The following is a 20,671-nucleotide window of genomic DNA, read 5'->3' on the forward strand; positions in this document are numbered from 1 at the left end:
TCTGGTGGCAGCGCGGTGCCCAGTGCTGGCAGTGGGAACCCGATTGGCTCAAGTTGCCTGCTCTCGGGGCCTTTACCGTTGCTCCTAGCGTCGGGTAGGTTCACAGATGCCTGTGACCTCCCTGTCCTTTCCTTGCGCCCCGGGTCGCTGCTGCTCCCTGAGGAGCAGTCGTCTAGCAGTGCACAGGGAACTGCTGACTCGCTGGCCTGGGCGTTATTTGGTTTGGGATCCTGGCTGGTCCCGGTCCCATTTGGGAGAGCCGTTGCGGATGACCCTTCGTTCCCGGGTGTAGCCTTGGTGGCAATAGGGTCTGGGGGCTGCGCCTTAGCGCAGTTTGCTCTTTCAGACTTGTGACAGTTGGTGTCATCGGGCCCCTGAGAGGTGGAGCTGATCGGGGGCAGGGTATCCATACCGGTGCTGTTGCCCTCCTGAGATCGCTTGCTCTGCAGCTTGTCTCTATTAGCTGCTTGTGGCCACACTCCAAGGTGCATCACTCTGGTCCCAGGGACGCAGGCTACAGCATTGGGTAACCTGCTGGACCTGTGTGCTCCCGATGGGTGCTTGTCGGCTACATTATCTGACTACAGTTGAAATCCTGCATCGCACAACGTTTCATTACTCATTGTAGGTAAACTGTAGCTCCGATCGCAATCGCACGATTTTTCTTTGCTTATTACATGTATAAAACTCTGATCATCAATTACAAGCTTTACATTTAACTCACAGTTGCAGTTACATTGATTGAGAGTGTGCAACTGTCCTTTTAAGTGTGGTGGGTTGCTGGCCTCCTTTAAGAGAGCCTTGTATCTTTGCTTGGTACCACCTGTTGCTCCATCAGCGCTGCACCTCGTGGTCCGGCCGTTGCCATCTTTTTCTTCAGCGCTTCACCTCATGGTTCGGGCGCCATCTTTCTTCCATCCACGATGTCGATTGCTGTGATCCTCTTCTCCCCGGGTTCTGCCACCGAAGCTGGGAAGTCGCCTTTGGATCCGATTTTCTTCCTCTGGAGTCATGCCACTGGAGCCTGGAAGGTGCGTTCGGGTCATCTCAGCTGGATCAGCTCCACGCAGTCGTGCTGAGTGGTCTGTGCCTCGGGTGCTGTGCTGGTCTGCTCTCTGGTGCCGAATCCAACCTCAGGAGAGGGCTTGCTTTGCCTCTGAGCACGGGAGACGTCGATCGCTGGAGGGATGAAATCTTCCCAGCTCCAATGGATCTTCTCCATCCACCTCCAGTAGCGTTGGCCCATCACCTGCAACAATCCACAGTGATAACTTGTGCACCGCGCCATCATGGAGAACCTTTACATCTGCACTACCAACAACTGGGATAAGTTCATTGGTGTAGGTGTGCAGCTTTGCCTGAACCGGGACCAACTTGGGTCATTCAGCTTGATTGTCCCATTGCCTCTCAAAGGCTTCTTGATTCATTACTGACTGGCTCGCCCCTGTGTCCACTTCTATAAAGACTAGAATGCCATTTATCTCAACTTCCATTCTCAATGGGGAACATTCTGTGGCGCAGGTAAACATTCTGTACACCTCATCATGGGGCTGAGCTGCCTCTCTGACCACTTCTTCATAACCCGCACTGGATTCGTGGCCCTCTGCAGACTCTTCATTAACACGGTGAGTCCTATTTCTTTTACACATTCGCTGGAGGTGGCCCTTTGTGCTGCACCCTTTGCACACATAGTCCTTAAAACAACACTGGTGAGCCCGGTGATTTCCTCTGTAACGCCGGCATGGTGCTAACCGATTAGCCCCCCTCGGTGGACTCAGAGTTAAGGGACTCGGGGGCCTGTTCTCTTTCCCCTGAGGGGATTCACGTTCTACAGTCCAGCCTCTAAAAGGCACCAGTCTGTGTACCGTACTTGCCGGGTTTGAGTCCTGAGAATTAGTCATCCGCCTAGAGCCGCAGGTCGAGGTCATGAATGCCTGGCTCATGGTGATGGCGTTCTGCAGTGTGACTGTGGTGTCAGCAGATAGTAGCCTGTGAAGAAGGCCCTCGTGGCCGATTCCGATGACAAAGATATCACGCAGCGCTTCGGTGAGGTGTTCGCCGAAATCACATGGTGCCGCCAGCCTCCTGAGGTCTGCAGCATATTTCGCGATTTCCTGGCCTTTGGGCAGTCAGTGAGTGTAAAACCGGTGTCTGGCTGTGAGGATGCTCTTTTTGGGCTTGAATTGTTCTTGGATCAGCATTACAAATTCCTCGTATGTCTTGGTTGTTGTCTTCGCTGGTGCCAGCAAGTCCCTGACGAGCCCTTAGACGGTGGGCCCACAATTGGTGAGCAGGATAGCTCTGTGCTTATCAGCCAGTGTGGCCGGATCACGCCTGCCAGGTCGTTTGCTGTGAAGAAATGGTCGAGCCTCTCCACAAAGGTGTCCCAATTATCCCCATCGGCGAACTGCTGCAACATACCAAAATTAGCCATTTTTGCGTGAAAGTCCGTAATTTCGTCGCCAATTGTTATGTCTTTAGATACTCTGATAATGACTCCACGAGGCAAAGTATTGCACTTGAACTGTAGTGACCTTTGTCCATTTAGTATAACTCCCGAGTGATCAACACACATGATGTCCTGCCTTTTATACTAGGCCTGGCACATCTGTACAGGTAACCTACAAGTCTCCCACTGCAGTGCCCTCTGGTGGCACACCTTAGTGACCATACAGCTGGTGTAAAATTTTTCCATAGTAGTGCCCTCTGGTGGCACATCATATGTAATAGTACAAGCAGTAAACATGTCTGGATACATGACACTAATTGTATCTCCTATTTATATGGCCTTGTACAGGACTTGTCAACTATACCTTAATAACATAAGAACATAAGAATAAAAGAAATAGGAGCAGGAGTAGGCCATTTGGCCGCTTTAGCCTGCTCCGCCATTTAATAAGATTATGGCTGATCTGATCTTGGGCTCAGTTCCACTTCCCTGCCCGCTCCCCATAACCCTTCACTCCCTTATCGTTCAAAAACCTGTCTATCTGCACCTTAAATATATTCAATGACCCAGCCTCCACAGCTCTCTGTGGCAGAGAATTCCACAGATTTACGACCCTCTGAGAGAAGAAATTCCTCGTCAGCTCAATTCTAAATGGTTGACCCCTTATTCTGAAACTACGCCCCCTAGTTCTAGATTCCCCCACGAGTGAAAACATCCTCTCTGCATCTACCTTGTCGAGCCCCCTCAGTATCTTATATGTTTCAATAAGATCACCTCTTATCCTTCTAAACACCAATGAGTATAGGCCCAACCTGCTCAACCTTTCTTCATAAGTCAACCCCTTCATCTCAGGAATCAAGCTAGTGAACCTTCTCTGAACTGCCTCCAATGCAAGTATATCCCTTCTTAAATAAGGAGACCAAAATTGTACGCAGTACTCTAGGTGTGGCCTCACCAATAGTCTGTGCAGTTGTAGCAGGACTTCTCTGCTTTTATACTCCATCTCCCTTGCAATAAAGGCCAACATTCTATTTGCCTTCCTGATTATTTGCTGTACCTTCATACTAACTTTTTGTGTTTCATGTGTAAGGACCCCCAGGTCTCTCTGTATTCTTTTTTAATCTCTCTCCATTTAAATATTTTACTTTTTTATTTTTCCTGCCAAAGTTCATAACCCCATAATTCCCCACATTATACTCCATCTGCCAAATGTTTGCCCACTCACTTAGCATGCTTATATCCCTTTGCAGATTATTTGTGTCCTCCTCACAACTTGCTTTCCCACCCATCTTTCTATCATCAGCAAACTTGGCTCCATTACACTCGGTCCCTTCATCCAAGTCATTAATATAGATGGTAAATAGTTGAGGCCCCAGCACCAATCCCTGTGGCACCCCACTAGTTACTGGGGTTGAAATTCAGCGCCGCCCGAAATGGATCTCACCTACTGCTTCTGATGTGTTTTCACTGTCATTGTGGATGAGGTGGTCTCCTGCACAAAATTCAGCTCTTTGCCATTTTTTTTGGAGCGGACCGGAGGTCGGTCCTAATGGGGGCGGAAGTGCGGCAGTGAGCACTCGAGAGAGAGGCAGAAGTGGAGGCGGGGTGGAGTGTCTGCCACTGTCAGTCATCAGCCTGGCACTGATGACATCATGATGCGTGTGTGTCACCAAATCTCTCCCCTTCACTTAAAGGGGAGAGCCACAGTGAGCTCTATGATTATTTTAGTTTGGTCCACTGGGCCACCAGGGAGTGTTTTGGCTGGGCCAGTGGCCTGGCACCCAAGAGGTAGTCCCGCCGAACTCGGGGACATAATTGTCGGGCCGAGCTGGCAATCGACCGCGGCAATGCGTCCTCCCCTTGAATGACTGTGTTTTCAGCGTGTGCCATGTCGCACACACTGAAAACACAGTGCACCAACAGAAAAAGCTGTTGGGGCATCGCTCGGTGTCCCGAAGACTTTTGTAGCTGAATTTCGATGGAGGTGCGGGAGATCGGCATCTTTGATGACGCACTTAGGAGGGGTCAGCAGCAGTAGGGTGGAAGTGTGTACCGCCGGAAAAATCACCGAGGAGAATTTCACTGGTGGCAGCCATTGGACTCCAAATCGGCAGCCACTTGACTCCGCCGCTTGGCCGCCACTTTCCGGCGGTACGAGGCCTTTTCATGAGGCTGAATTTTGGCCCCACTATTTGCCAACTGGAAAATGACCCCTTTATCCCGACTCTCTGTTTTCTGTTAGTTAGCCAATCATCTATCCATGCTAATATATTACCCCCAACTCTGTGAACCACATCCACTGGTTCCCCTTTATCCACCATGCTTGTTACATCCTTAAAGATTTTCAGCAAATTTGTCAAACATGATTTTCCTTTCATAAAACCATGCTGACTCTGCTTGATTGCATTATGTTTTTCCAAATGTCCTGCTAGTGCATCCTTAATGATGGACTCCAGCATTTTTCCAACAACAGATGTTAGGCTAACTGGTCTATAGTTCCCTGCTTTCTGTCTCTTTCCTTTTTTAAAAAGGGGCGTTACATTTGCAGTTTTCCAATCAGCTGGGACCTCTCCAGACTCCAGGGAATTTTGATAGATTGCAACCAATGCATCCACTATCTCTGCAGCTACTTCTTTTAAGACCCTAGGGGCTAGAACCTCCACTTTTGTGGTTACCGCCCAAAAATGGGCGATATTTCCGGCGTGGGCGGTAAAAAAGGGTTTTCAGATCACCGGCTTCTCGCCCATTCTCAAACCACCTCGTCTCCACTTTTGAAAATGCGAGTTACCACGAGCGATATAAAATGGGCAGTAGCATTAAATTTTTCTGACCTTCTGCCGTAAAGTGTGGCCGACCTTAGCAATGGCATGGCAACGCTCGATTCCCGCGATTCTGGAGGTAAAGGGTTACTATGACATGCGCAGAAGAGGAGACAGAGAGAGAGGGAGCTCAGAGGGACTGAAGGTGTGTCTAGGTGTGGTATGGCTGCTTTGGGAGGAAGGAGGGAGACTTTAGAGCTTCACAGCAAGTAGGCAAACAAGAAGTAGGTGTTGTCAGCCACATAATTGACCTATAATGGAGAGAGAGGAGGAGGCATCACAGCACGCTGTGGAGACTGACGCTGGAGAGAGCAGTGAGCTGGGAGAGGAGCACATTGGAGGGCGCAAAAGAGCCAGGAGGTGCTTGGACGAGACAAATGCCTCCGTCCTGCAGGAGGTCGAGTCACACTGGTGTGATTTGACATAGGGAGGGCGTGGGAAGCCCACCCCAAAGGCCTACCAGAAGATATGGACTGAGATAGCAGAGGTGGTCTCGTCAGCGACCAACGAGGTGCGTGAGGGCAACCAATGCCGCAAACGATGGAACGACCTTGTGGGATCTGCAAGAGTAAGTATTACATTGATTTACATGTACTTATGTATTTATATAATTTGATTTGAGGCAGTCATGAGTGACTATCAGCAGAGGTCTTCCACTTTTACCAGGAATGTTTTACTCAAAGCCTGCAGTCACAGTGTATGTCTTTAGGTAAAGAATGATAATTATCTTCATAATCATGATTACATCTGTCGGTTATGTGTTGTATCAGTCTCTGTGACAGTACCTAGCAATGATATCACGCAATGATTTCATGCCATGTCGTCCTGTCACCTTTTACAGAAGAAGCTATCGACGATGAGGTCCGTGCAGAGGCGAACGGGTGGGGGGCCACCAGTCCCCAGCAATATCACTGACATGGAGGAGCGGGTATTCGCACTCGTGGGACAGCACACCCGGACAGCCATGGACGCATCTGCAGACCCTGAAGTGATGCCACACGAGTAAAGCTTACACCATTGCGTCATGTAAAGTGTATAGACGCCACACCCACTCATATCTGAACAATCATATATGATAGGTGATTTCTAAAATTGTCCTATAAATAATGCTGACCTAATGAAAATCATTGCAATGCACAATGTGTTGATGGTCATGAAATGTGATGTCTATGATGATTTTGATAGCGGCGGTGTTTTTGTCGTGCATATGCTGTGTGTAGCGCTGGACTCACCTTGTCACCCTAGCACCCACTTCTCCTCTAATAACCTCATTTGTGTTTTGCAGCTCAGCCAGCAGCGCGGCCCCAGGCAAGACCACAGAGGCCAGAAGGTGGGGGCGCGGGGCAGGAGTCGGCGGACGATCCTACTACATCTGGTGCTGAGGAGCTCCGATACTCGCCCTCTGGGTCAATCCGCTGGGTCTGTTCTCCATGGATGAGAGCGCAGACTTTGAAGAACCTACATCACCATGCTCCAGAACCCATTCCACCCCAAGGCCATCTAGTGGTCCTCCGGTCATTCCCGTCTCCACTCTGGAGGTACCGGCCCCATGCACCTCAGCACAGGGCACCCCATTTGTTCCCAGGACGGCGCCGACCCCGCAGAGGTCTCGTGGACGCAGCAGGTCTGTTCCATGAGCGATACATGAGAGCGGAGAGATGGTACAGCTGTCCAGGAGGATTGTAGACATTGGTGACCAGCTCATCGAAGCATTGGGGAGTATATCCCGACAGCTGGCCACCATGACTGAGTACATTCCGCGCATGGCGGAGTCCCTGGATGCGATAGCCAGGAATACTGCTGGCACAGGCCTCCCAGTGGGTCCCAGAGCGCGGCACTCCACACCTAGATTCCGCACCACCACTGCGAATGACAGATGAGAGCAAGGACCAAGAGCCTGCTTCTGCATCACAAAATGTTGCCCCTCAGCACCCACCGCTCCCATACCCTTGCAACCACCACATCTGCCTTCATCCCCCCCAATGAGGCACCGCCTGAGGAGTTCCTCTGCCAGGCGCAGTGAAGCGAGGAGGGGAAAGGATAGAGGTGGGGAGAATAAGGGCAGGGGGGAAGGAAAGTGAGGTGCATGTCCGCAGGTGATGGCTGCGTTATATCACCATCTGGGTGTATGCAATTTGTTGCAATGTATGGGGGCTGGGGACCAAGCTCCTGCTTTGCCTTTGTATTCTGTGTTGCTGGACATGTTGAACATGTGATTTATGTCAATGGTGGAAAAAGTGGGGTGTGGGCGGGGTTGGGTGTTATTGGCTGTGATACTTATAATTTCAGACCAATGTTGGTATTAAATTTTTGTTATTGAACATAACCATGTTGCGCATTGTCTCAGATAGCTGGACCGTTACACACTGGTGCTTCCTTACCATGAAAGGGTTAAATACAACTTAACATCAATCAACGTAAACTTTAACTGGCACCAAGGTGATGGGCACCATTGATGTCTGAGCTGCACACACACAGCAGTGTGTCAGCGTTGTCACTCGCATCAGCGCTCTTTCAGGCAAATCGTTCAGATATCAGCTCCTCACGTAAGAGTGGGATTTAACAAATGCCAGCCACACCACTGGCATTCGTTCCAGTTAGTTCCACTTTCTGTGGCCGATTTTTTGGGCGAGCGATATTGTGGGTGATATGTGTGCGAGGTGGTGAAATTGACGGTGGGCGATCTCATGGCTGCTAGTTTGGGTAAATATGCTCTTTACGACAAAAAACTGTGGGCGGGCGTTTTATTGAATCTCAGCGTTAATTCCGCTTGGAAAGTAATGCTGGGTGATATTATGGGAGTTGATTTCGCCCATTGTGCTGATTCCGCCCTCAAAAAGTGGGCGGGCGGTAATATTTTTCCCCGGCGTTAACCACATGGGGAAAGTAATGCTTGCCGATAAGTTTCCTAAAAATGCCCGTCAGTTTTCACTTTTTGCCAAAATGGCCGATATATGGGCGTTATACGTAATTTCAGCAGTAAAATTAGGCGTTAAGTGGGTGTTAAGCATGCAAAAAAAGTGGAGGCTCTAGCCCTAGGACCCTTAAATTGCATTTGTATGTATTTGCTTAGAAATATGAGAAACTGCAGAAAACCATTCTCTTCAGTGTAACAGACTTGTGAACAGCAACATCCCATTTAGTTTGTTAGTAACTTGGGGGAGTGTAACGAGAACAATACCCAGCATGGAGTTTCGAGGTGGTCAGGCAGCTGAGACAACCAGCGGTCAAGTAATTAATATCACACACTGGGGTCCACCTTGACTTTGTTTGATAGTGTAAAACGAATGATAGCAAGTCAGCTGCCCGTTCTGCATCTCTCATGATTTTTATTTCCAATCAAGTCAGCGGAAATAAAAATCAGGAGACATTAAAACGGGCTGATTCGCAATTACCCATTTTACACTATTGCACAAAGTCTAAATTACCCACCTTGTGTTCTTTCAAAGTGATTAGTGGCAACAAATATAGGTGGAAAGGCTCTCATGTTATTTCACAGTCCAAGAAATGGTATAATTGCTGTGTAAACTTGGGTTCAGGCATCCCTCTGTCTGAGCTGGAGATAAATGCATGTGTTATCTTCACATGTTTAATGTGCACAATGACTTTACCTACTAGACTTCCATAAATCACTTCTACACTGAAAACTTGGTGTCGTCTGAAATTTATTGCACAGTTTGGAGATATAACCATGGGGGTCTTTGCAAATCCCATATTGCTCATTGTAATTTATGGGATTTTAACAGACATTAAACTTCATACATAAAATAAAAGCTGCTTTGCAATGACTTTGCTCATACAATGTAACATTTAGACATTTAGACTAATATATTGTATTCTGGCAAAAAGTAGACTGTGAGGAATGTTCAATACATCCATTCTGTTGGTTGTGTTTTCACATACCGTACTTATTTACAATACTTAACTACATCTAAGGGTAGATATACAATCATCAAAGTACTGAACACAGTAAACATGAGCCTGCCCATTTGTAATTAATTTGTATCTAACCCTCAAGCTGAAATGTGACTAAAAGCACTGGAAAGGAAGTAAAATGCACAGTTTTAACTCTGTGTCACTCTCCGCGGTTCCCTACTGCCCCTCTATTGCACAAAGAGCTTCCATATTATTCAATCTTTTCCACTTTTCACCGACACCAAGCTTCTTTCCAAAAACAGGTCTGAGGCAATAGGCCAGGAATATACCTCTCCCATCTCATTTCTAGTCAAAACTTCGCAATATTACCCCCTCCCCAAAGAAATCCCAGTGCAATATTGATGGGGGCAGAGACTTGGTAAAACAGATCTTCACTCTTCTAACCTTTCTCTCAGGGGAAACGGGCGTTCCCCAGGGAGGAAAGATTGGGAAAATTGACCTCACTATTTTTATTCCCTCTGAAGTATTTTACTCTCAGTATCTTGATCTTGCTTTGTCTCACTGCTTCTACGTATAATCCAGGCTGTAAATACACCTGGGAATTGGTTTAGCCTCTATACATAAGGCTGACAGCATGGCAATTTGCACCTTTTGAAAGAGACAGAAGCACATGGTGAGCATTCTACATAATCTCCTTGGGCTGATACAACCTTTAGGGGGGTAATTGTTAATCTCCCTTCACAATCTCAGACACGGCATATGTAGGTATGCAGCTGACAGATCATATTAGACCAGTTTTCTTGTGCAAGCAACTTTTTTGCTATGAACAAAGTGTTGGGTGAGGTTGAACTATAAAACTACACTACACTCATTCTACCATTATTGACAACAGGACATTTTGCAAACAAAAATCAAAAGAAGCAACTCAAAGAAACAAAGTCATATTCTGGCCAGTATGACTAAACAACAGAATGTGAAGTCTGGATTCTCTTCCACAAAAAAGTATGCAAGACGCAATATTCTAGTGGTGCATACGCTCTAATCATTCTCTCAAAATAACAATGCACAGACTTTAACAACATACTTACTTAACTAAATAATCCACTGACCCAGATAATATCCTCACCCCAACAATGTAGTCGTTCTAAAACTGCGCTTAATCAGATATGTACGCAACCAAACAATATAATTACCCTAACAATGTACCAATGTATTGACTCACACAACGTACTGACCCTCACAATAGATTCATCTTACTCACCTGTACAATGTGCTCACCATAATCTACTGAGTCTCACAATGTACAGGACTAAACAACGCTCTCGCTTTCACAATCTCAGCAACAGAAGTTTCCAAAATCTGAACAGAATAAGAACTCGCTATTCTCCACAGCACTGGCATCATGTCATGAGAATCAGACGCAGACACATGAAGGGAATTTTAACTTCCCGACGTGCTGGGAGTGCGGGGTGGGGGGATGGGGACGGTGGGAGGTGGGGTCCAGTAGCGTGCGGTGGGGGAGGGGGGGGATCCAGTAGCATGCAGGAAACCCATAGGTCTGGATTTTCCCCCATGCTGTGGACCGCCCGGAAGTCAACCTGGTTGACAGATCTGATTTCTAGTTAGGTGGAGAGCGCTCCGGAGGAGGCCGCAGGATCAGGTAGGTCTGATCCCCAAATCCGGGGGAGGTCCGATCTCCGACCCTGGAGGAAGTCCGATCCCAGGGGGCGGAGGTTTATGTGGGGGGGGTGGGGACTGATGGTGGGGGAGCTTGGGGTGGGCTGGGAGGAAGCACTCCTGCTCCTCGTGGCCTACAACGAGTGCTCCCCGAGGCTGTCCTCATCTCACTGCAGCTGCCAGATTTCCTGAGGCCCAGGAAACCTGGCTGGGCATAGTTAAACAGGTTCTATCCGAGGCTTCCAGTCTATGTTAGCTGTAATTTTGTTTGGCCCTGCACAGCCCCTTTAAGGGTAATTCAAAATACCGTGCATACGTGGCTTTTATATTGTACTGCCGGCAAGCCGGCTGCATGGTTTCCCTGGAGCAGCAGCCGCACATCTTACAGGGATCACTGCTTCCAGCCTCATTAACATATTTAACATGCCAACCTGCCTCCTGGGAGCAGGTTGACTGCCCACGCCTTGTCCCGGATGTCGCTGGATTGGAGTTGGCTTCCCAACTCGCTTCGATTCTTTTGCCCATTTAACCCTTCACCTGCATCCATTCCCGCCTGCTCACCCATGTTAAAATTCCCATCATGCTCCATGCACAGTACCTAACCATAGGGTCAAATATCAAATCACCAGGGTCAGGTAAAATAGCACCAAAGTCAGACACATGCTCACCAACAGACCACCACAGTTCAAACGCCAGAATGCAGGGATTAGAGGCTTTTTCACCACTACAGCACCGGAGACTAAACGTATGCACGGGCACCCCATAGTCATCCAGGGTGTGTGCAAAAATGTCATTATAATATTTAATTATGGGTCCTGCGCTGGTTTGTGAAATTGATTTGCTTCTGATATTCCATGTGATAAATTCGTCCATCAGATAACTTCCCGAACAGTAAAGAAGGGCCCTGCAGGAACGATGTTTAAGCAAGTCAGCCTCACTGCACAGGCCAGTTGCTGATTTGTCCTGTTGCTAGTCAAAGTTATGGGTCTTTTTTGGCAATTCTCTCTGCCGCATAGTTGAATTGTAAGTTCTGGGAATAACATTTTGCAGGTGCTGGACTGGTTGTCTATATAGCAAATGTTTTATTTCCTCATGGGTGCTCTGTTCTCATCCTCCAGCGAGCTGGCTCACGTACTGTCCTCTCCCCCATCTTAGCTTTTCCGCATGTGCTTGGTGAATCTCCTTTAGACGCTACTAAAGTATGCATGATTCCGTCTCTGAGCTGGTGTTTGCTCATCATTATAGGCAATCCCTCGGAGTTGAGGATGACTTGCTTCTACTCTAAAAGTGAGTTCTCAGGTGGCTGAAGAGTCCAATGCGGCACCTACAGTCTCTGTCACAGGTGGGGCAAACAATGGTTGAAGGAAAGGGGGGTGGGTTGGGAGCCTGGATTGACACACGCTCCTTCTGCTGCCTGCGCTTGGTTTCTGCTTGCTCTCGGCGATGAGACTCGAGGTGCTCAGCCCCCTCCCAGATGTTCTTGGGCCAGGGATTCCCAGGTGCCGGTGGGGATGTTGCACTTTATCAAGGAGGCTTTGCGGCGTTTCCTCTGCCCACCTGGGGCTCGCTTGCCATGATGAAGCTCCGAGTAGAGCGCTTGCTTTGGGAGTCTCGTGTAGGGCATGCGGACAATGTGGTCCACCCAACGGAGCTGATTGAGCATGGTCAGTGCTTTTATGCTGGGGATGTTGGCCTGAGCAAGAACACTGATGTTGGTGCATCTGTCCTCCCAATGGATTTGCAGGATCTTGCGTAGGCAGTGCTGGTGGTACTTCTCCAGCATTTTGAGGTATCTGCTGTATATAGTCCATTGTCTCTGAGTCATATTGGAGGGCGTGTATCACTACTGCCCTATCGACCATAAGCTTGGTGCCAAATTTGAGGTCCTGGTCTTCAAACACTCTTTTCCTCAGGCGACCAGATGGTCAGATCGAGTGACGGTGCATGCCCACTTCTTCTTCAACTACCACAGGGTCCTTTATATCTCCTGCACCTGAAATGAAAGAGAAGGACTAGGGTTAGCAGTTAGTGTCAAGGGTAAGCAGAGAGAAAGATAAGTGGCTGCTTGTTATGTATTAACGCTTGGCGGTCACCAGACACCAGAGGGCGCCGCGGTCGGAGGTCATCGGCCTGTAGGCATGTGGCATGTGTGCTTGGTCACCTGTATATAAGCTATGTGTCTTTGTCATACAGGCACTCTCAGGCTGGAATAAAGATGGATCAGGTTGCACCTGAGTGAGTTTACAGTAACCATACTCTTGAGTCATTACAATTGGCGACGGGGTAATTTAAGAACCTTCGCATGGAGAGATTTGTGGAGGGCGAGGATTGGGCGGATTTTGTCGACCGCCTGGATCAGTATTTTGTGGCCAACGGCATGGAGGCAGAGGCCTACGCAGTTAAGCGCAGGGCAGTTCTCCTCACCGTTTGTGGTCCGAAAATTTAAGGCCTCATGAAGAATCTTCTCTCGCTTGTACGTCCGGCGGAAAAAGGGTACGAGGAATTGTGTACGTTGGTGGGTAATCATCTGAAGCCACAAAGGGGATCATCATGTCATGCTACCGGTTCTATACGCATGTTCGTGCTGAGGGCCAGGTCGTGTTGGGATTTGTCACCGACCTGCGACGTCTTGCTGAGCTGTGTAAGTTCAGGAACATTCTGGAAGACATGCTGCGTGATGTCTTCATGATAGGCATCAACCATAATGCGATCCTCAGGAAGGTGTTGGCTGCAGAGACGTGGATTTGAAAAAGGCCATCGCGACTACCCAGGCATGCATGACGACGGATGATAATTTGAGGCAGATGTCATTGATGAGTCGGAGTTCCACAGCAAGTACTGTAAACAAGATGGTGTCGTTTTCGGGGAGAGCTGCTTACACAAAACCTGCCGCTGCTCAGAGCCCGCCAACTGGTTCGAACCAGATTTCACCCTGTTGGCGTTGTGGGGGCAATCATCGGCCTCATCAGTGTCGGTTTAGACAATACTTATGCAATGGATGTTCGAAAGTGGGGCATCTTCACAGGATGTGTCCACAACGGAGCAAGCGTGGTGCGGCTCACCATGTGGTTGATGAGGACCAGTTCAGTGATGGCCCGGATATGCAACCCAAGGAGGAAGTGAATGGACTGTATTCGTTCCTGAGCAAGAACCAGCCGATAGTCGTTAATGTGAAGCTGAATGGCGTGCCTGTATCAATGGAGCTGGACACGGGTGCGAGCCAGTCGATAATGAGCCAAAGGACATTCGACAAGCTGTGGGACACTGAGGCTGCAAAACCGAAGCTGAGTCCTGTCAATGCCAAGTTGCGTACTTACACTAAGGAACTCATACCGGTGCTCGGCAGTGCAGCAATTGAGGTGTCATATGATGGTGTGGTTCATGAGCTACCATTATGGATTGTCCCAGGTAATGGTCCAATGCTGTTCGGCAGGAATTGGCTCGAGAAATCAAGCTAAACTAGAATGATGTCAAGATGTTGTCCTCGGTGGATGATACTTCGTGTGCTCAAGTATTGAAAAAGTTTCCTTCTTTGTTTGAACCGGGCATTGGTAATTTTACAGGAGCCAAGGTGCAGATTCACCTGGACTCCAATGCAAGGTCTGTCTATCACAAAGCTGTGTCTGTTCAGTACATGATCAGGGAGAAGGTTGAAATTGAGCTTGACAGACTCCAGCGTGAAGGGATCATAACACCGGTCGAGTTTAACAAGTGGGCTAGTCCCATTGTTCCTGTGTTGAAAAGTGATGGCACTGTCAGGATTTGTGGAGACTACAAGGTTGCGATTAACTGATTTTCGAAACAGGATCAGTATCTGTTACCATTGCTGATGACCTGTTTGCCATGCTAGCTGGTGAAAAGTCGTTCACGAAACTGGATCTGACGTCGGCCTATATGACCCAGGAGCTTGTCGACTCTTCGAAGAAACTCACCTGAATCAACACCAATAAAGGACTGTGCGTCTACAACAGGTGTCCTTTTGAGATTCGTTCGGCTGCAGCCATATTTGAGAGGAATATGGAGAGTTTACTGAAGTCTGTTCCTAGAACTGTCGTGTTTCAAGATGACATTCTGATCACAGGTCGCGACACTGCTGAACATCTGAACAATCTTGAAGAAGTCCTACAGCATCTGGACAAAGTGGGACTCAGGCTGAAACGCTCGAAGTGTGTATTCATGGCACCTGAAGTCGAATTCCTCGGGAGGAAGATTGCTGCTGATGGCATCAGGCCCACTGTTTCGAAAACCGGGGCCATCAAAAATGCACCCAGGCCTTAGAATGTGACAGAACTGCGTTTGTTCCTTGGGCTACTCAACTACTTTGGTAATTTGTTACCCAGATTGAGCACTTTTCTAGGGCCACTGCATGTGTTACTAAGAAAAGGCGACAACTGGGCCTGGGGTGCATCTCAAGATAGAACCTTTGAGGAAGCCAAGAAACTGCTATGTTCAATAAGTTGCTTGTTCATTATGATCGTGTAAGCGTCTTGTATTGGCCTGTGATGCTTCATCATATGGGGTTGGCTGCGTACTCCAACAAGCAAATGAGTCGGGTAAGCTACAACCTGTTGTGTATGTTTCGAGAAGTCTGTCTAAAGCGGAAAGAGCTTACAGTATGGGAGAGAAAGAAGCTTTGGCCTGTGTGTATGGGGTAAAAAAAAATGCACCATTTATTTGGTCTTTGTTTTGAACTAGAAACGGATCACAAGCCACTCATTTCATTGTTTGTGGAAAATAAAGGTATTAATACCAATGCCTCGTCCAGCATTCAAAGGTGGGTGCTGACATTGTCTGCCTATGATTATGTCATCCATCATAGACCTGGTACTGAGACTTGTGCCGATGCACTAAGTCGTCTGCCTTTACCCACAACTGAGATGGAGATGCTTCAACCTGCAGATCTACTGTTAGTAATGGATGCTTTTGAGAGTGAAGGAACCCCTGTCACTATTCAACAATTTCGGATCTGGACCAGCCATGACCCTATTTTATCAGTTGTGAAACAATGTGTACTCAGTGGTGATTGGTCTGCTGTACCTATAGAGATGCTTGAGGAGACCAAACCTTACAACCATTGCAAAGATGAGCTGTCCATTCAGTCAGACTGATTACTCTGGGGTAATCGTGTAATCATGCCTAAGAAAGGTCGAGAAAAATTTGTACGTGAACTTCATAGCACTCATCCTGGTATTGTCATGATGAAGTCCATTGCCAGGTCTCAAGTATGGTGGCCTGGAATTGACTCTGATCTGGAATCATGCGTGCATCAGTGCAATACTTGCATGCAGCTAAGTAAAGTACCAGCGGAATCTCCGCTGAGTCTTTGGTCATGTCCATCCAAAGCATGGTCAAGGATCCACATTGATTTTGCGGGCCCGTTCCTAGGAAAGATGTTTTTTGTCGTAGTAGATGCAGATTCTAAGTGGATAGAGTGTGTTATTATTTCATCCTGCACGTCTACAGCTACCATTGAGAACCTTCATATCATGTTTGCTACTCATGGTTTGCCTGACATTGTTGTGAGCGACAACAGATCTTGCTTCACAAGTCTTGAGTTCCAGGAGTTCATGAAATTCAATGGCATCAGATATGTGAGATCAGCTCCATTCAAGCCTGCTTCTAATGGTCAAACAGAGTGTGCTGTTCAAACGATCAAGCAAAGTATGAAACGTGTAACTCAGGGCTCACTGCAGAGATGGTTGTCATGTATATTGCTCAGTTACAGGTCAAGTCCTCTTCGGCTTACTGGGGTTCCTCCTGCTGAACTACTGATAAAGAGAAAATGATGTGGTCATGACCACTCCCATCAGATCGGCTACTCAGCCCTCAGTCTCAATGGACTCAGGACACTCGTCCAGAGCCAAAGTTGAACTGAGACGATCAACTCATGAAAGGAAAGCCCCAGACCGTCTTAATTTGTAAAAAGACTGTTGTTAAGATTTTAAAAGGGGGATGTTGTTATGTATTAATGCTTGGGGGGTCACCAGACACTAGAGGGCGCCACGGTCGGAGGTCATCGGGCTGTATGCATATGGCATGTGTGCTTGGTCACCTGTATATAAGCTGGGTGTCTTTGTCATGCAGGCACTCTCGAGCGGGAATAAAGATGGATCAGGTTGCACCTGAGTGAGTTTACAGTAACCAGACTCTTGCGTCATTACACTGCTGAAAGCAGCTGCAGTTTGTCATGCAGAGTGTGTAGGGTGAGAAAGGAAAGAGAGAGTAAGGTGTGAAGAAAACCTGTGGGATGTCTCCTCTAGCCTGTCCAGTTGCCCGGCCATTACTCTCTCCCTGCCTGCCATCTCTATGACCTGCTCCTCTTATATTGACAGGATGTACAGCTGTTATGAGAATGTGCATGTTAAGGTCGAATAGTGTGAATGCAGTGTGCAGACTGTGAGATCTGCAGAGGGAAGGCTCTAATAGCGCTGAGAGTTGGAGGTGCGCGGGGGTGAAATTCGGGAGTGCCCCGTTTGGGGTGTTTTTTAACTTTTTGAAAAGTTACTACCCAGTGAAATGGCTTGCAAAATTGTAAGAAATTGGGCGTTTTTGCTCCAGGAGTGAAGGAGGGCAGTATGCACCGCAAACCAGCTTTTACGATCTGTCAAAGATTTCTCTTGGCAGATCCTCCGCATCCCCCGGGAAAAGGATATTTGCACGGGAGAGATTGGGCCATCTCTGCTATCTCGGCCCATATCTTCTGGTAGGCCTTTGGGGTGGGCTTCCCATGCCCTCGCTGGGTCAAATCACCCCAATGTAATGACCTCCTGCAGGAGGGAGGCACTTGCCTCGTCCGAGAACCTCCTTGCTCTTTTGCGTCCTCCAAAATAAAAATTACATTTAAATACACATTTTAATAGTAAAAACCTGCCCATAAATGTACGTTTATTTTTAACATTATTAAAACACATTGGGCTAGATTTAATGCTTTTGAGCAGATCGCCCAAAAGTATTTCTGGCGAGGGCAGTAAAAATGGGTTTTCAGATCGCCGGCTTGTCGCCCATTCTTAAAGCCCCTAGTCTCCATTTTTTAAATTGGGGGTTACCGCGAGCGATATGAAATGGGCAGTCGCATTAAATCTCTCTGGCCTTCTGCCGTAAAGCGTCGCCGTCCTTAGCAACGGCATGGCAACGCTCGATTCCTGCGATTCAGGAGGTCAAGGGTCATCATGACATGCGCAGAAGAGGAGATAGATAGAGAGGGAGCTGAGAGGGACTGAAGGTGTATGTGGGTGTGGTGTGGTTGCTTTGGGAGGAAGGAGGGAGAGTTTAGAGCTTTAGAGCAAATAGAGAAACAAAAATTAGCTGTTACCAGCTAGATATTTCCCGAATTTGGCCTATAATAGAGGGAGAGGAGGAAGCGTCACAGCACGGTGTGGAGACTGACACTGGCGAGAGCAGCGAGCTGGGGGAGGAGCACATGGAGGACTCAAAAGAGCAAGGAGGTTCTCGGACGAGGCAAGTGCCTCCCTCCTGCAGGAGGTCATTACATTGGGGTGATTTGACCCAGCGAGGGCATGGGAAGCCCACCCCAAAGGCCTACCAGAAGATATGGGCCGAGATAGCAGAGATGGCTTCGTCAGTGACCAACGAAGTCCGTGAGGGCAAACAATGTCTCAAACAATGGAATGACCTTGTGGGATCCACAAGTGAAAGTATTACATTTATTTACATGTACTTATTTATTTATATAATTTGATTTGTAAGAGTCATGAGCGACTATCAGCAGATGTGAGGTCTTGCACTTTTATCAGGAATGTTGTAGTCAAAGCCTGTGGTCATGGTGCACGTCTTTAGATAAAGAATGATAATTTTCATAATAATCATGATGACATCTGTCGGTTATGTGTTGTATCCACCTCTGTGACAGTACCTAGCAATGATATCACGCAATGATCTCATGCCATGTCGTCCTGTCACCTTGTACAGAAGAAGCTCTCGACGATGAGGTCCGTGCAGAGACGAACGAGTGGGTGGCAACTAATCATCAGTGACATCACTGACATCAAGGAGCGTGTGCTCACACTCGTGGGGAAGCACCCCCGGATGACAACGCAAGCATTTGTAGACCCTGAAGTGAAGCGATGTGAGTAAAGTTTACACCATTGCATGATGCAAATTCAATAGTTGCCATACCCACTCATATCCAAACAATTATATATGATAGATGATTTCTAAAATTGTCCTATAAATAATGCTGGCCTAATGAAAATCATTGCAATGCACAATGTGTTGATGGTCATGAAATGTGATGTCTGTTATGATCTTGATAGCGGTGGTGCTTTTGTCGTGCATATGTTGTGTGTAGCGCTGGAATTACCTTGTGACCCTAGCACCTCCTTCTCATCTAATAACCTCATTTGTGTTTTGCAGATCAGCCAGTAGCGCGGCCCCAGGCAAGACCACAGAGGCCAGAAGGTGGGGGCGAGGGGCCGGACTCGCCGGACAATCCTACAACTGGTGCTGAGGAGCTCCGATTCTCGCCCGTCAATCCACTGGGTCTATTCTCTACGGATGAGAGCGCAGACTTCGAGGAACCTGCATCGCCACGCTCCTGAAGTCATTCCACCCCAAGGCCATCTAGTGGTCCTCCGGTCATTCCCGCCTCCACTCTGGAGGTACCAGCCCCAAACACCTCGTCACAGAGTGCCCCATTTGTCCCCAGGATGGCACCAACTCCACAGAGGTTTCGTGGCCGCGGCAGGTCTGGTCCATGAACGCGACATGAGAGCGGAGAAATAGTACAGTTGTCCAGGAGGACTGTAGACATTGGTGACCAGATCCGCGATGCATTGGGGGGCATATCCCGACAGCTGGCCACCATGACTGAGTACGTTCCGTGGATAGCGGAGGCCCTGGAGGCGATAGCCAGGAACACTGCTGGCACAGGCCTCCCAGTGGTCCCAGAGCGTGGCACTCCAATCCTAGGTTCCGCACCACCACTGTGAACAACAGATGAGAGCAAGGACCAAGATCCTGCTTCTGGATCCGAGAATGTTCCCCCCTCGGCATCCCCTGCTCCCGTACCCGTCCAACGACCGCCTCTGCCTTCATCCCCCGCAATGTGGCACCACCTGAGGAGCTCTTCGGCCAGGCGGCATGGAACGAGGAGGGGAAGGGGTAGAGGTGGGGAGAAGAAGGGGAGTGGGGAAGGAAAGTGAGGTGCATGTGCGCAGGTGATGGTTGTGTTATTTCTCCATCTGGGTGTCTGCAATTTGTTGTAATGTATGGGGGGAGGTGGCCACCCTCCTGCTTTGCATTTGTATTCTGTGTTGCTGGACATGTTGACCATTTGATTGATGTCGATGGTCGAAAAAGTGGGATGTGGGCGGGTGTGGGGTGTTTTTGCCCGTGATACTTATGATTTCAGACCAATGTTGGTGTGAAATTTTTAAATTGGACATTACCTTGTTGCGCATTGTCTCAGATAGCTGGACCGTTACACACTGGTGATTCCTTAACATGAAAGGGTTAAATAAAACTTAACTTCAATCAATGTAAACTTTAACTGGCACCAAGGTGATGGACACCATTGATGTCTGAGCTGCAGACACACAGCAATGTGTCAGCGTTGTCACTCACAGCAACGTTCATTCAGGCAAATCGTTCAGATGTAAGAGTCTTGTAGCTACGTAGCCACCATGGGTCCTTTCCTGCGGTCTGGAGTGAGGCATGGGCATGGTTGCATAGCCAGCCTGATTGTCTGGCCCTAGGTCAGCGTCCAGCCCATCGTCCTCCTCTTCCTTTCTCTCCTGAGGTGGAGCATCAGTCCCTTCTGGCAATTCTTGGCCCCTCCTGATAGCTAGATTGTGCAGCACGCACAAATTTACCGACTTGCTCAGGGTTGTAT

This window comes from Pristiophorus japonicus, chromosome 5 (assembly GCF_044704955.1).
Source record: "Pristiophorus japonicus isolate sPriJap1 chromosome 5, sPriJap1.hap1, whole genome shotgun sequence".
NCBI lineage: Eukaryota > Metazoa > Chordata > Chondrichthyes > Pristiophoridae > Pristiophorus > Pristiophorus japonicus.